Source organism: Charadrius vociferus, unplaced genomic scaffold (assembly GCF_000708025.1).
Source record: "Charadrius vociferus isolate BGI_N301 unplaced genomic scaffold, ASM70802v2 scaffold44, whole genome shotgun sequence".
Taxonomy (NCBI): Eukaryota; Metazoa; Chordata; class Aves; order Charadriiformes; family Charadriidae; genus Charadrius; species Charadrius vociferus.
In genome coordinates, this window is record NW_009648253.1 from 69,166 (window position 1) to 81,728 (window position 12,563).

At 40.8% G+C, this 12,563-nt stretch overlaps 2 pseudogenes; both read right to left on the bottom strand.

The window, feature by feature from the left end:
- Positions 1 to 622, bottom strand: part of LOC104285839 — a 12,099-nt pseudogene extending 11,477 nt beyond the window's left edge.
- Positions 623 to 8,653: 8,031 nt separating this feature from the next.
- LOC104285838 lies at positions 8,654 to 10,470 on the bottom strand (annotated as a pseudogene).
- Positions 10,471 to 12,563: the final 2,093 nt, after the last annotated feature.

Consider the following 12,563-nt stretch of genomic DNA (forward strand, 5'->3'; position numbering starts at 1 on the left):
AAAAAGGCTAAAAAAGAAGACCCAAGGAACTACAGGCTGGTCAGTCTCACTAGGCAAGATCATGGAGAAGATCCTTCTGGAAACTCTGCGAAGGCACATGGAAAATAAGGAGGTGATAGGTAACAGCCAACATGGCTTCTTTAAGAGCAAATCATACCTGGTAAATTTGGTGGCCTTCCCTGACAGCATTAGAGCATTGGTGGATAAGGGAAGAGCAACTGGTGTCATCTACCTGTATTTGTGGAAAATATTTGACACTGTTCCACATGACATCCTTGTCTTTAAATTGGAGAGATGTGGATTTGATAGATGGACCACTCGGTGGATAAGGAATTGGCTGGATGGCCACATTCAAAGAGGTGTGGTCAATGGCTTGATGTCCAAGTGCAGACCAGTGACAAGTGGTGTTCCTCAGGGGTCAGTACTGGGGCCAGTGCTGTTGTCCTGGTTCTGGCAGGGAGTGGGTTAATTTTCCCAAGGAGCCAGCAGGGGGCAGGTATTCCATCCCACGTGACTCATGCCCAGGCTATAAGAAGAGCTAGCCGAGAAGTCGCCACTTGCAGATGCGGCAGTGCGGGTCCGGTCGGTGCGCTTCGCGGCTGTATTGTAATAGCGTCTCCATATCCCTTTGTCGGTGTTACTATTTTGTTTTCATTTTCCCTTTTGCTGTTCTGGTAAATCGCACTATTTTAACTCACGAGTTTTGCCCTGTCGATATTTTTTTCCCACAGCTGTGGGAGTTGCTCGAGCAGCTGCGTGGTTCTTTGTTGCTGGCTGAGGCCAAACCACTATGGCTGTTTAACATCTTTGTTGGTGACATGGACAGTGGGATTGAGTGCACCCTCAGCAAGTTTGCTGACAACACCAAGCTGTATGGAACAGTCAACACACTGCAGGGAAGGGATTGCCATCCAGAAAGACCTGGACAGGCTGGAGAGGTGGGCCTGTGCAAACCTCATGAAGTTCACCAAGGTGAAGGGCAAGGTCCTACATGTGGGTTGGGGCAATGCCAAGCAGGAATACAGGCTGGGTGGAGAATGGATTAAGAGCAGCACTGTGGAGAAGGACTTGGGGGTGTTGGTTGATGAGAAGCTCAACAGGAGCCAGTAAAGTGCTCACAGCTGAAAAAGCCAACTGCCTCCTGGGTTGCATCAAAAGATGGGTGGCCAATGGGTCAAGGGAGGAGATTCTGCCCCTCTGCTCTTCTCTCATGAGACCCCACCTGGTGTACTGCATCCAGCTCTGGAGCACCCAACATTAGAAGGACATGAACCTGTTGAAGTGAGTCCAGAGAAGGACCATGAGGATGACCAGAGGGCTGGAGCACCTCTTTTATGAGGACAGGCTGAGAGAGTTGGGGCTGTTCACCTGGAGAAGAGAAGGCTCCAGGGAGACCTTATAGCAGCCTTCCAGTACCTAAAAGGGGCCTACAGGAAAGGTGGGGAGTAATAGGTTGAGGGGTAATGGTTTTAAACTGGAAGACAGTAGATTTAGTTTAGCTATTAGGAATAAATTGTTTACTGTGAGGGTGTTGAGACACTGGAACAGGTTGCCTGGAGAAGTTGTGGATGCTCCATCCTTGGAAGCGTTTAAAGCCAGGTTGGATGGGGCTTTGAGCAACCTGGTCTAGTGGTAGGTGTCCCTGCCCATGGCAAGGGTGTTGGAATTTGATGATCTTTAAGGTCCCTTCCAACTCCAACCATTCTATGATTCTTTGATTCTATGAAGGTCTTGTCAAAACTTCTTGATATGTAACTCATTTCAATCTGTAAGAACTGCTGTTACTGAAAGAGTAAGCAAGATATTGGAAATGAAAAAGATTCTTTACCTTATTTTGAAAATGTCTTCATTATGAAATTATTTCTATGAATTCTCATTGCATTTTGTCTTTATTATAAGTTAGATGTTATGTGGGCTGAATATTATTAAACTCTCCGCATCATTTTATCTTCATGATTTTTTCTTGGAACTTAGGGGTAGATAGAAAAAAAAATCTTTACATTTACTGTACCCACAGAACACTTTGATCACACTACAGTTCATATAACTCTCACAGTGAATTATGTTGTTTTTTTCTGTGCTTTACATATAGCATATTAAGTACAGACATGCATTGAAAAGCAGCAGTAATTAGCAAATATGCTCACTTCAAAGTTTTACTAACCTGCTATGTGTTGGATGAGGCATTAGTGAGCTTGTCTTCTTACTCAATGAATCTATTTGTCTTATGCATTTCAGTCCAAATTCCCCCAAGCGCTGAGTTTACCATATCATATAATGGCAAGAGAAAGACACAGGAGTGAGGCAAGTGTCACCTCATTGATTGCTTCGAATTAATTCATTTATCTCACTAGCAAACATACTTTTATATTTTAATTTTTCCCTCAGTTCTAGAAGTTATTTTTTCTGATTTCCCTGTAGTGCTGTTGCTCATGGTAACAGTATCAAGCACCTCATGATGAGATTTTTTAATACTACCTTCCTACTTCCTGTAGGATTTGTGCTAAGATTAAATATTGTTATGCTTCTAATTTCTTACAGGATATTTTTTCTTGCTTAAAGTGGCAATTAAAATGAAAAAAGTAAGATATTCAGAAGCATAAAGATTTCAATAATCAGCTAATATAGCTTGCTTTTGGTCATCTAGGTCTTTTGAAAATCTTCCCTGAATTACTTGCTCAAGTGAAAGGAAACATAAACCAAAAAAAAATAGAAAACAAAAGATGCTTTCCATCCAGTGACATTATTTACACTGTAAAGAGGGTGTAAACTCTATCCTTTTCAGGTTCCTTTTGCTGAAAGACATTTATTTTGCTATAAATGTTGATACCACATGAATATAAATGAAGCCCCAACTAGTGTCTTTCTTTCTATACATGCCTACCAGGCCTACTTTCAGCTAACACTTTGCACTGTGATATGAATGATTTCTCTTAACTACTGTGTTTTCCAGTGCTTAATCCCCTATGATCAATATGATGTTACACTGGACACACTTGTTTCATGATTTCGGGCAGATCCTAAAGATTCTAAGACTAACTCAAAATAGTTACAGTTATTAAAACCTCTTCCGAGGATAAAATGAAAGCAAGGGCTGACAGCATTACCTGCTTCCATCCAAGGTCGTCTGAATTTTGAAAAGACTTTGAAAATAAACCTTTGTTGTTTATAAACTAAATCATGCAGAAGCCATACAAAACATCTAATTGTTAATTATTATTTCTAGTAACATTTTTCTGTATTTCACATGATTGCCAAAATCAAGGTTACAGATGATAGGGATTATCTAAATCTCACCTAAACATGGTTTTATTCATAACTGAGTGGGAAAAGTCAAGTACATCTACCAAAAAGTAATACTTATCTTGAAAGCCAACCAATTCATACCCAAATATTCTATCTAAATTACCATGTAATACTTCTAGGGTAAGTGTGTTACCTTCTGCGCAACAAAGAACTGAACTGTGTCAAATGCCCTAAACCATTCCAAAAACAATAGTCATAATAGTAATTGCTGAAGAGGGAAAGGATGTTGCTTTGTGTATGAATTGGCACAGTGGCCACAAAATTTTTTTAGGAAGCAGACACCATACTTCTGATAACCTTTCTAAACTATTTAAGATGGAATCAAGGGTTTCAAACACCACAGACTGTATTATGGTATCACCAATAAAAGGAACGAGGAAGGGGGTGGCTGTTATAAAGCTTTTGAATATCATCTGTGTAAACAACTGATCAGAGCTTTTTACTCCAGCAGATAATAACCTGGCTGTGCACTGGTAATCTTGGCATATTCTCTTTTCGCTCTTCGGGGTCATACTACCTTTTCTACTGACAGGTTAGAAGTACAAAGTATATGTCAAAAAGTTGCAGTCAAAAGCAGGTGTTGTGATGTTTTTTTGCCTGTAGAATACACAAGGAAGCAAAATACTATGCATAGATTGAGTAGAGAGCACTAAAGTTTAATACTTCTATCTTGAAAATATGCAGGATGGATTTTACCCCACAGGGTTGAGTAGCAGCTTTGTGTTGTAAACACAGCACTGAACAACCAAGCATAATCATAGGCTGCCTGGTTATGCTGTAGGGTACCTCCCGGCAAGCTGGCCAGGTTTTGCTGATGTGTCAGCATTTGAGAATATTATCCAGCTCCGGAGAAATTATCTTAGAATTCAAGCAGTTGCAGCCAATAAGCCTGTTCATGAGAGTAAGAGTAGTAAAATTCTTGAAACACAGGTGAAAAATAGAAAGGGATTAAGGTAATCAAGATTTTTTCCCCTTCAGCCAGTTTAGCAGCTGAGTTATTTGTAGATGTGCCAACTAAACTATCCAAATGTCTGATATATGTAACTTTTATAAAAAAAATTGTATGTTTACCCTAGCATATAGGCATAAAGAAATTTTAGCAGTCTTGAAGAGAATGGCAGGAAAAAAAACCCTGAGAAGATTTGGAATAGTACGGAATTACATGTTTTGAGTGGTATTGAACACTGTACATGCTCTTAGTCATTATCAGCATGAAGTTATTTAGCACAGGTGTTCATGTAATTGTTATATATTACAAAAATTAACAGAGATCAGTAGGCATCAAACATTTCTGCTTTTATGTTTGAATACTCTATTTTCAGTATATAGGGTTATAGTATTGTCCCGATCCAGTATTGGGAAGGTTTCGTTAAAAATAATCCCAAGGACGAGATTAAGATGCTAAAGTCAGTTAAATGTCATACAACCTTTTACTTAATACTTTTAACAAAGAATAAAGCGTGGAGGAAAGGTGAAGGGAAGGCAAAGGGGGGGGGAAAGAAAAGGGAGTAAAGGAAGAAAATAAGGAGAGAGGGAGAAAGCTCACTACTACCACTCTGAGTTCAACAGTTTATCTGCAGATTGTGTCCGAAGTCTTCAATCATTACACGCTTCATGGACTCTGGGGTCTGTGGGGGGGTGGCACGCAGCAGGGAGGCGAGGAGGAACAAAGAACAAAAGGGAAGACGAAGAGAAGCGGTGCCAAAAGCCACGTGCTCCCTTTATATAGGGATCTGGCTCATGCGCAGATCGATTGGAAGTGCTGCTCTCCTGCAGGCCTCTTCCTGCTCTTTTCACGCCCTTGGTCCCTGCGCAGGCACATGAGGTCGTCGCTTCCAAAACCGTGAAGAAGATGGTCCTCACAGGAGATGGCGGCACAGTAGCAATGTTGAGAAAAATCGCATCTGGTATTGGTTCTCCACAGGTATGAGGTATGTACTATAACATACCCATGTAAGAAGAACTGCTGATGGGTTTTCAAGGCACATATTTCTTCATTTCTTCAGTTGCTTTATTACTGGATTTTGTAAGAGAGAATTATTATGCAAGAATGCTCCATGGATTTTTACACACTGAGTTTGTGCCAAAAATGTTCCTCAGCCTATTGTGGTATTGGCAACATTTCCTAAATGTGACTTGCAAACATGCAGCTGAAAGCAATACAGACGTAAATGAGTGAAATCTTGTAATTCTAATTCCAAAATACTTCTATCACCCAATCCAGATGCTTGTGGTTCATTAAAAAATGCAAAAGAAGTGTCATTTTTTTCAAACATATATTTTTCTTAATAGTCTTTCAGAAATTTAGGCACACCAGTTTTGATCTACTTTATTAAAATATCACAGAAAATCTTACCTTAGTAAAAAGCCATGAACTACAGTTTCTGAGCTAATTAAAACTTACTATTTCAAGTGAGTGAAAGCAGTATAGAGAATGTATTCCAGAGAAATGGCTGTGTATATACCTTGCACGGCTACAGGGTCATAGGAATGGCTGAGCTTAGTGTTAGAGGTCCTGTACTGACATCAAATATATGAGGTTTTCCATAGCTCAGTGAGTAGGACCAAGCAAAAGGATCTTAGTTCTGTCTTAACAGCCACCATAATGATATATTCGCAATCATAAAGTTGTGAATGTACCTCCTTTTATCATCTGCTTAACTGCTCAAAGCAAAAAAGCCAATGTGCTGAATGCTTTTCATTACTACAGTAGAACTCTGCTCTACCATTTATAAGTGGCACGTAGTTGAGTTTTGATAGGCTTTGTTTAGTTGGCACAAACTGTAGGCTGTATAAATCCCAATGGTGTCAAAATCCTTCATTTATTTTACAAGCATTAGAGCAGTTAATTTTCATATAGAATATTTGTTGTGTGGAAAAGATCCTTCAGCTGTTCAGTGGTTATGTTCTTGATTTTTCCATCTGATGATGAAATGTTGCTGGAAAGGCAAGCTAATTAGCTCTAGCTATCTGCTGTGAGAGAGGAAATTTAATCTTAAATATTAATTCTGTTGATTTTCTAGAAATGCCTTTTAAGAGCTATCCAGCATAAAAAGAGAAAATTAAGTTGCTGGTGGTGTCTGCCTGTGTACTCGCACAGGAGAGGGGAGAACTCAATAGGCTGTTCTGGGTTACACTGTGTTTCTCATCGGCAATACTTTTGAAGCCATGCTACTGAAGTAAGAGTGCAATGCACCAGCAAAAAGTATCGCTTTCCCCTGCAAGAGGTATACTGAGAGTACTCACCAAACCCAATGAGCAGTTTTCAGTTCACAGACTCTGCTCCAGAACTTCTTCCTCTGTTTTAAGTATAGTTTTTTAGATCAGATCTTTTAACTGATCATTTCAGTTATAGCAATATGTTCATCACAGATTCTCTCTGTTCTTAACTGATTTCTGCTCACGATACGTAGACTTGCTGATGGATGACACTGCAAAAATACATTTAAATTATCTGCCTGACTTATCTGGGTATTCCTTTTAACAAATATTAGCATGAATATTTTCAACAATTTTCCATAAACATTCTTACAAACAAACATTTACATTCTCAAATGCTTTTAAAAACTTATGGAAAAGTGACAAATATACTATTATTGACATTACTATTCTTCAAATAAATGTTCCTAAGTATATACTGTGGAGTTGGCCCACTTGCGTTGTCAATCTATGTTCATTGATTTTTCTGAGAGTTTTGAACTTTAAAGATAATTGTTTCAAAGGCATTGTTGTGATAAGTATAGTAAACATAAATCATAGGAATAAAAATCAATTGTACAAAACTAGACTATTTATTTACATGAGCTGTAAATAAATTAAAGCCTGTTATAGCTATCAGAAATATACATATGGAAAAGATTAGCATACTAAGTAAAATTACAGATACAGCCTCTTAGGACAGATCTCCCAAAGAAAAAAAGCATCTTTAAACAAACGATAGGAAATATATTGTTTAACTACCAGTTACAGGAGAGGAAAGACAAGTTATGTATTAGCCTCTGTTATAGAGCTCTAGACAAGAACAGTATATTGAGCAATTATAATTCCTTCTGCTGATGCAGCAATAGGGAAGTGACGGGGTGAACTTGGCTTCATTTTAGATAGGGAATAACAATTTTCAGCTCTTCAGTGTTCATTTGTGAATTTAAAGAATGGGAATCTGCTGGAAGAAGAGAGAGAACTTCTTTATCTCTGGCAAAAAAAGACCTAGCTTTATGATGTTCAACAGATGGTGGATTAATAGCCAACAAAAATAGCCAAAATAAATAGCCAAGATAAACTACTTAGAAGTATATCACTTACCAGCCTCAAACTCTCCCAGTTGTTTCTGCTTCTTAAATACTGAACAAAATATACAACAGTATTAGCTGCTACTTTTCTTGGGAACATATGATAAGATTTAATGTTACTATTAAATCAATTAATGCATAAAGACATATGTAGACTTTAAAGTCCAGACCCTTACCATATTCTTTATGGCTGCAGTCCCATCCCTAATCTGAAATTTATTCTCGTGCCACATTCTCTAGCCCATTCCTTGTTGTGTCAATATTGTTTTTCCTTAATGTTTGCCCTGCTAATATGTCCAGAGGGGAGAAATGATATCTTGATCATCATAGAATCACAGAATAGTCAGAGTTGGAACGGAGCTCTGGAGATCATCTAGTCCAATCCCCCTCCGCCAGAGCAGGTTCACCTACAGCAGGTTGCACAGGATGGCGACCAGGCGGGTTTTGAATGTCTCCAGAGTCGGAGACTTCACAACCTCTCTGGGCAGCCTTTTCAAAAGTAAAGAAGGAGCACCCTGAAAGTAAAGAAGTTCCTCCTCATGTTTAGATGGAACTTCCTATGTCCAAGCTTGTGCGCGTTACCTCTTGTCCTGTCACAGAGCACCAATGAAAAACAACTGTTCCCATCCACCTGGCACCCTCCCCTTAAGTATTTATAAGCATTGATATCCCTCCTCAATCTTGTTTTCTCCAGACTAAAAAGACCCAAGTCCCTCAGCCTTTCCTCATAAGAAATATGTTCCAGTCCCCTAATCATCTTTGTAGCCCTTTGCTATACCCTCTCCAGCAGTTCCCTGTCCTTGAACTGGGGACCCCAGAACTGGACACAATATAGATGTGGTCTCACCAGGGCAATTTCTAAAAAAAAAAATACTGGTAATACTGTGCATGGTGCAAATTTTCCAGGACTCCAACTCTTTTTGAGCAGCAGTTAGAAGAAAACTTGTTGGTTGAATACTGATATCAAAATACAGATTTAAATAATTTACTCTCAAAAACATTCATATTTATAGACTCTTACAGAAAATAAACAATTCATCCGATTATCAGCTATGTCCTCAGTTTTTCCAGTTCCAAGGTATACACCGGTCTCCATCCTGCAGCACAGAGTAGAAATGTGAAATGCAAAGGTGCATGAGTTGTCGGTATGGCAATGATTCTTCTAGCACTCGCGTAAAACAATATATCGCCTGTGCACTGAAAACACTGGGTTCCTTATACAGCCAATACAAAGAAAAACTTTCAGTGGAAGTATCGATTAGCTCTTTTTCTGTAATCATCACCTCTTCCTTCCTTTTCAGATTCTCTCTTGCTTCCTGTGCTTTGGCAAAATAAACCGTTGAAGGGTTGCTGGATCACAGATTGTTGGGATGGTAAACTGTCTGAATTCATGTAAGTTTAGTGTATATCTGTTGCTTTCCAGAATCATTTGCAAGCCTCACAGACTGCAAGAATGAAAAGGTAGTCTACTGTCATTTAATTTATTATAGAAAGAGTCCAGAGTCTCTTAGTACTCTTCTAGAGGCAACATAGGTTGCAGTTCTTCAATATATATTACTTGTATGCCCCCCAGAAGCTGGCTTTTCTGATCTTCCAAGAACAACAGCCTTTTTTGAAGTTTATAATAATTTGGCAATCTCTCAAAAATGTTGGTCCAGGGATGGTGAACACCCATGGTCCCCAGCATTATTTGGCCTGCTGCACTTGTACCTGAATGGTCTGTAAATACCACTTTGCGTCCTTTAACATTTTTTAATACTTCAGGTCTCCATTGGACTAAGCAACCCAGACTGTGTAGTTAGCTACAGTAGTGAGCAATACCTCAGCTTCTCTGCCACCTGGTATTTGAGAGCTGGAGTTGATGACAAAGTTCAAATTTTAAATATTCTAGTTCTTTTCTAAGTGGCAAACTCTTTTCCAGCTTTTTTACTGCACTTGCTTCATTATCATCTAGTCAGGACATTAAAGTTGTTTCCACTCTCTGGGTTTGTTCTAGCTCCTCCTCAGGATCCTTGAGACCAGTAAAAGAATAATAAATCTTACCCCATTTGATAGGTCTGTTCAGAGTGCTTTTTGCTTCCTTGTGGGGCTGAGAGTTCACATTCAAAATTTGAATATGCTCCATAGAAATATTGCAGGAGCTGAGAATATCTAATAAGGTGCTTAGGAGATCCCCAGTACGTAATGAAAAACTGACTGCTTGAAACTCTGAAGCACTGAAGGATTCTTGAACATTAGAAGAGTTTGGTTCGTTTTCTCTTACGTAAAAAAGTAAGCTGAATTGGCTTAAAGGAGCGAAATCCTAGTTTCCGTAGATTCTCCAAGTAGCCATTTAACCTCTTCAGAGGGTTTTCATTTACTTCCCTCTCTTGTGGATGCTGGCCAAAGAAATCGGATGCACAGTGTCCTGGTTCCGGCAGGGATGGGGTTAATCTCCCCAGGAGCCGGCAGGGGGCAGGTATTCCATACCATGTGATCCATGCCCGAGCTATAAGAGGAGCTAGCCGGGGCGAGGACAGCAGTTGCCACTTGGGGGTGGGCTGCAGCAGTGCGGGTCTGGTCGGTGCTCTTCGCGGCGGTACTGTAATCGCGTTTTCATCTTTTCTTTTGCTGTTCTGTTAAATTACATTCTTTTAACCCACGAGTTTTGCCCTGACGATTTCTTTTTCCACGACTGTGGGAGTTGTGCAAGTGGCTGCGTGGTTCTTTGTTGCTGGCTGAGGCCAAACCATGACACACAGTGAAATAAAAAGGTCTGAGAACATTGATGGCATCAGCTCCTGAAAGTGTATTCTGCAGTTCTTGGCTGAAGAATGCACGGCAGCAATATCTTCTCCAGACATAACCTTGAAACAGCTCTCAAGCAGTAAAACATTTCAGCAACTCGGTGGTCAAGCCTTTACTTTGTTTTGATCTTCATTGAAAGGAAAAGTAATAGTTTTTTTTCACCATTTGACCAGAATAAGTGCTTGTTCATTTAACAGTCCATTTAATACAATTCACAAAATCATAGAATGGCTTAGGTTGGAATGGAAATTAAAGATCATTTAGTTCCAACCCCCCTGCCACGGGCAGGGACACGTCCCACTAGACCACGTTGCTCAAAGCCCCATCCAACCTGGCTTTGAACGCATCCAGGGATGGGGCATCCACAGATGTGGCACCTGTTCCAGTGCCTCACCACCCTCAGAGTGCAATTTTATGTCTTAATGTCTATTCTAAATCTACCGTCTTCCAGTTTGAAGCCATTACCTCTTGTCCTATCATTACATGCGCTTGTAAAAAGCCCCTTTCCAGCTTCCTTGTAGATGGCCTTCAGATACTGGAAGGCTGCTATAAGGTCTCCCTGGAGCCTTCTCTTCTCCAGGCTGAACAACCCCAACTCTCTCAGCCTGTCTTCATAGGAGAGGTGCTTCACATCTCTGATCATCTTCATGGCCCTCCTCTGGACTCGCTCCTTCTTATGTGGAGGGGTCCAGAGCTGGATTTGGTCCAGGTGGGGTCTCACAATAAATAAAGAATAAAGAGGCAGAATCATCTCCCTCGACCTGCTGGCCACGTTTCTTCTGATGCAGCCCAGGACACAGTTGGCCTTCTGAGCTGTGAGTGCACATTGCCAGCTTATGTTGAGTTTCTCATCAGCCAACACCCCCATGTCCTCAGGGCTGCTGCCAATCCATTCTCCACCCACCTTGTATTTGTGCATGGGATTTCCTGAACCCATGTGCAGGACCTTGCACTTGACCTTGTTAAACTTCATGAGGTTTGCACAGGCCCACTTTTCAAGCCTATCAAGGTCCCTCTGGATGGCACCCCTTCCCCCCAGTGTGGGAACACACAGCTTGGTGTCGTTGGCAAACTTGCTGAGAGTGCACTCAATCCCACTGTCCATGTCACCGACAAAAATGTTAAACAGGACCCATCTGAGTAACAACTGAATTGTGTAACTATTGTATGGAAGACAGTACTGTAAGTTGTCCAGTTCTGTAAACTACTGTGGTGCAACAGTCCTCTGACTCAGTGAAGGTAGGAGATGGAGATCCATGCAGCAACAAAACCACAAGGGTTATTAATGGGTTAGAAACCACAGCAGAGCCTGGCAATGGTCAGGTAGGAATTAGGGCTTCTCCCAGCAAAAAGATGGTGCGATCAATATCCCAACTTATGTGCCTGTACACTAATGCATGCAGCATGGGCAATAACCAGGAGGAACTGGAAGCCATTGTGGGGCAGGAAAAATACTATGTAGTTGCCGTCATGGAAATGTGGTGGGATCACTTGCATGACCAAAGTGCTGCACTGGATGGCTGTTGGAACTGAGGCAAAAGGAGGGTTAAGTGTGGTAGAACTACTAGGGAGGAATAAGCAGCTGCAGCACTGTTTTGGCAGACAATGAAGTTGTGTGAAGCTACTTCGTAGATAAGGAGGTGCAGCTCACAGGGAAGAGAGGTTCCCTTTTCGGTGGGAACATGATCTTTTAGAGCACGTGATGGTGTAAACAAGTAAAGTAGAAAATTACTGGCCTTGGTAGAAAAATATATAAAGAACATGCTTGTTTAATAAAGGTGATTTCAATCCTGCATGTCAGAGTCCGTGTCTTCCAATCTGCCACAAATGGCACCTGAACAGGGACATGAAGTTTTACTTCACCCAGGGCTATAATAGCAGCATCCTGCTGACCAGTGGTGGAGCCCGGCTGAACTTAAATCGCTGTAAGGAAGCAGCTGAACTTGGATGGCTGAAATGAAATGGCATTGTGCACGACTAATTATCTACTGCTGGACGGATGTAAGCAGCCGGGGGCTATGGGGAATGGTATTTCCCAGGAGCAGAGAACTGTAGTGAATATAATGCAGAAAATATTAAAGCAACATGGGAGAACTATACCCCTCCAAGATCTCAAAATGCAGTTAATGAGGGTTCGGTCAAACTGCCCGGGGATTGATTCCAGTTCTATCTACAATCCTA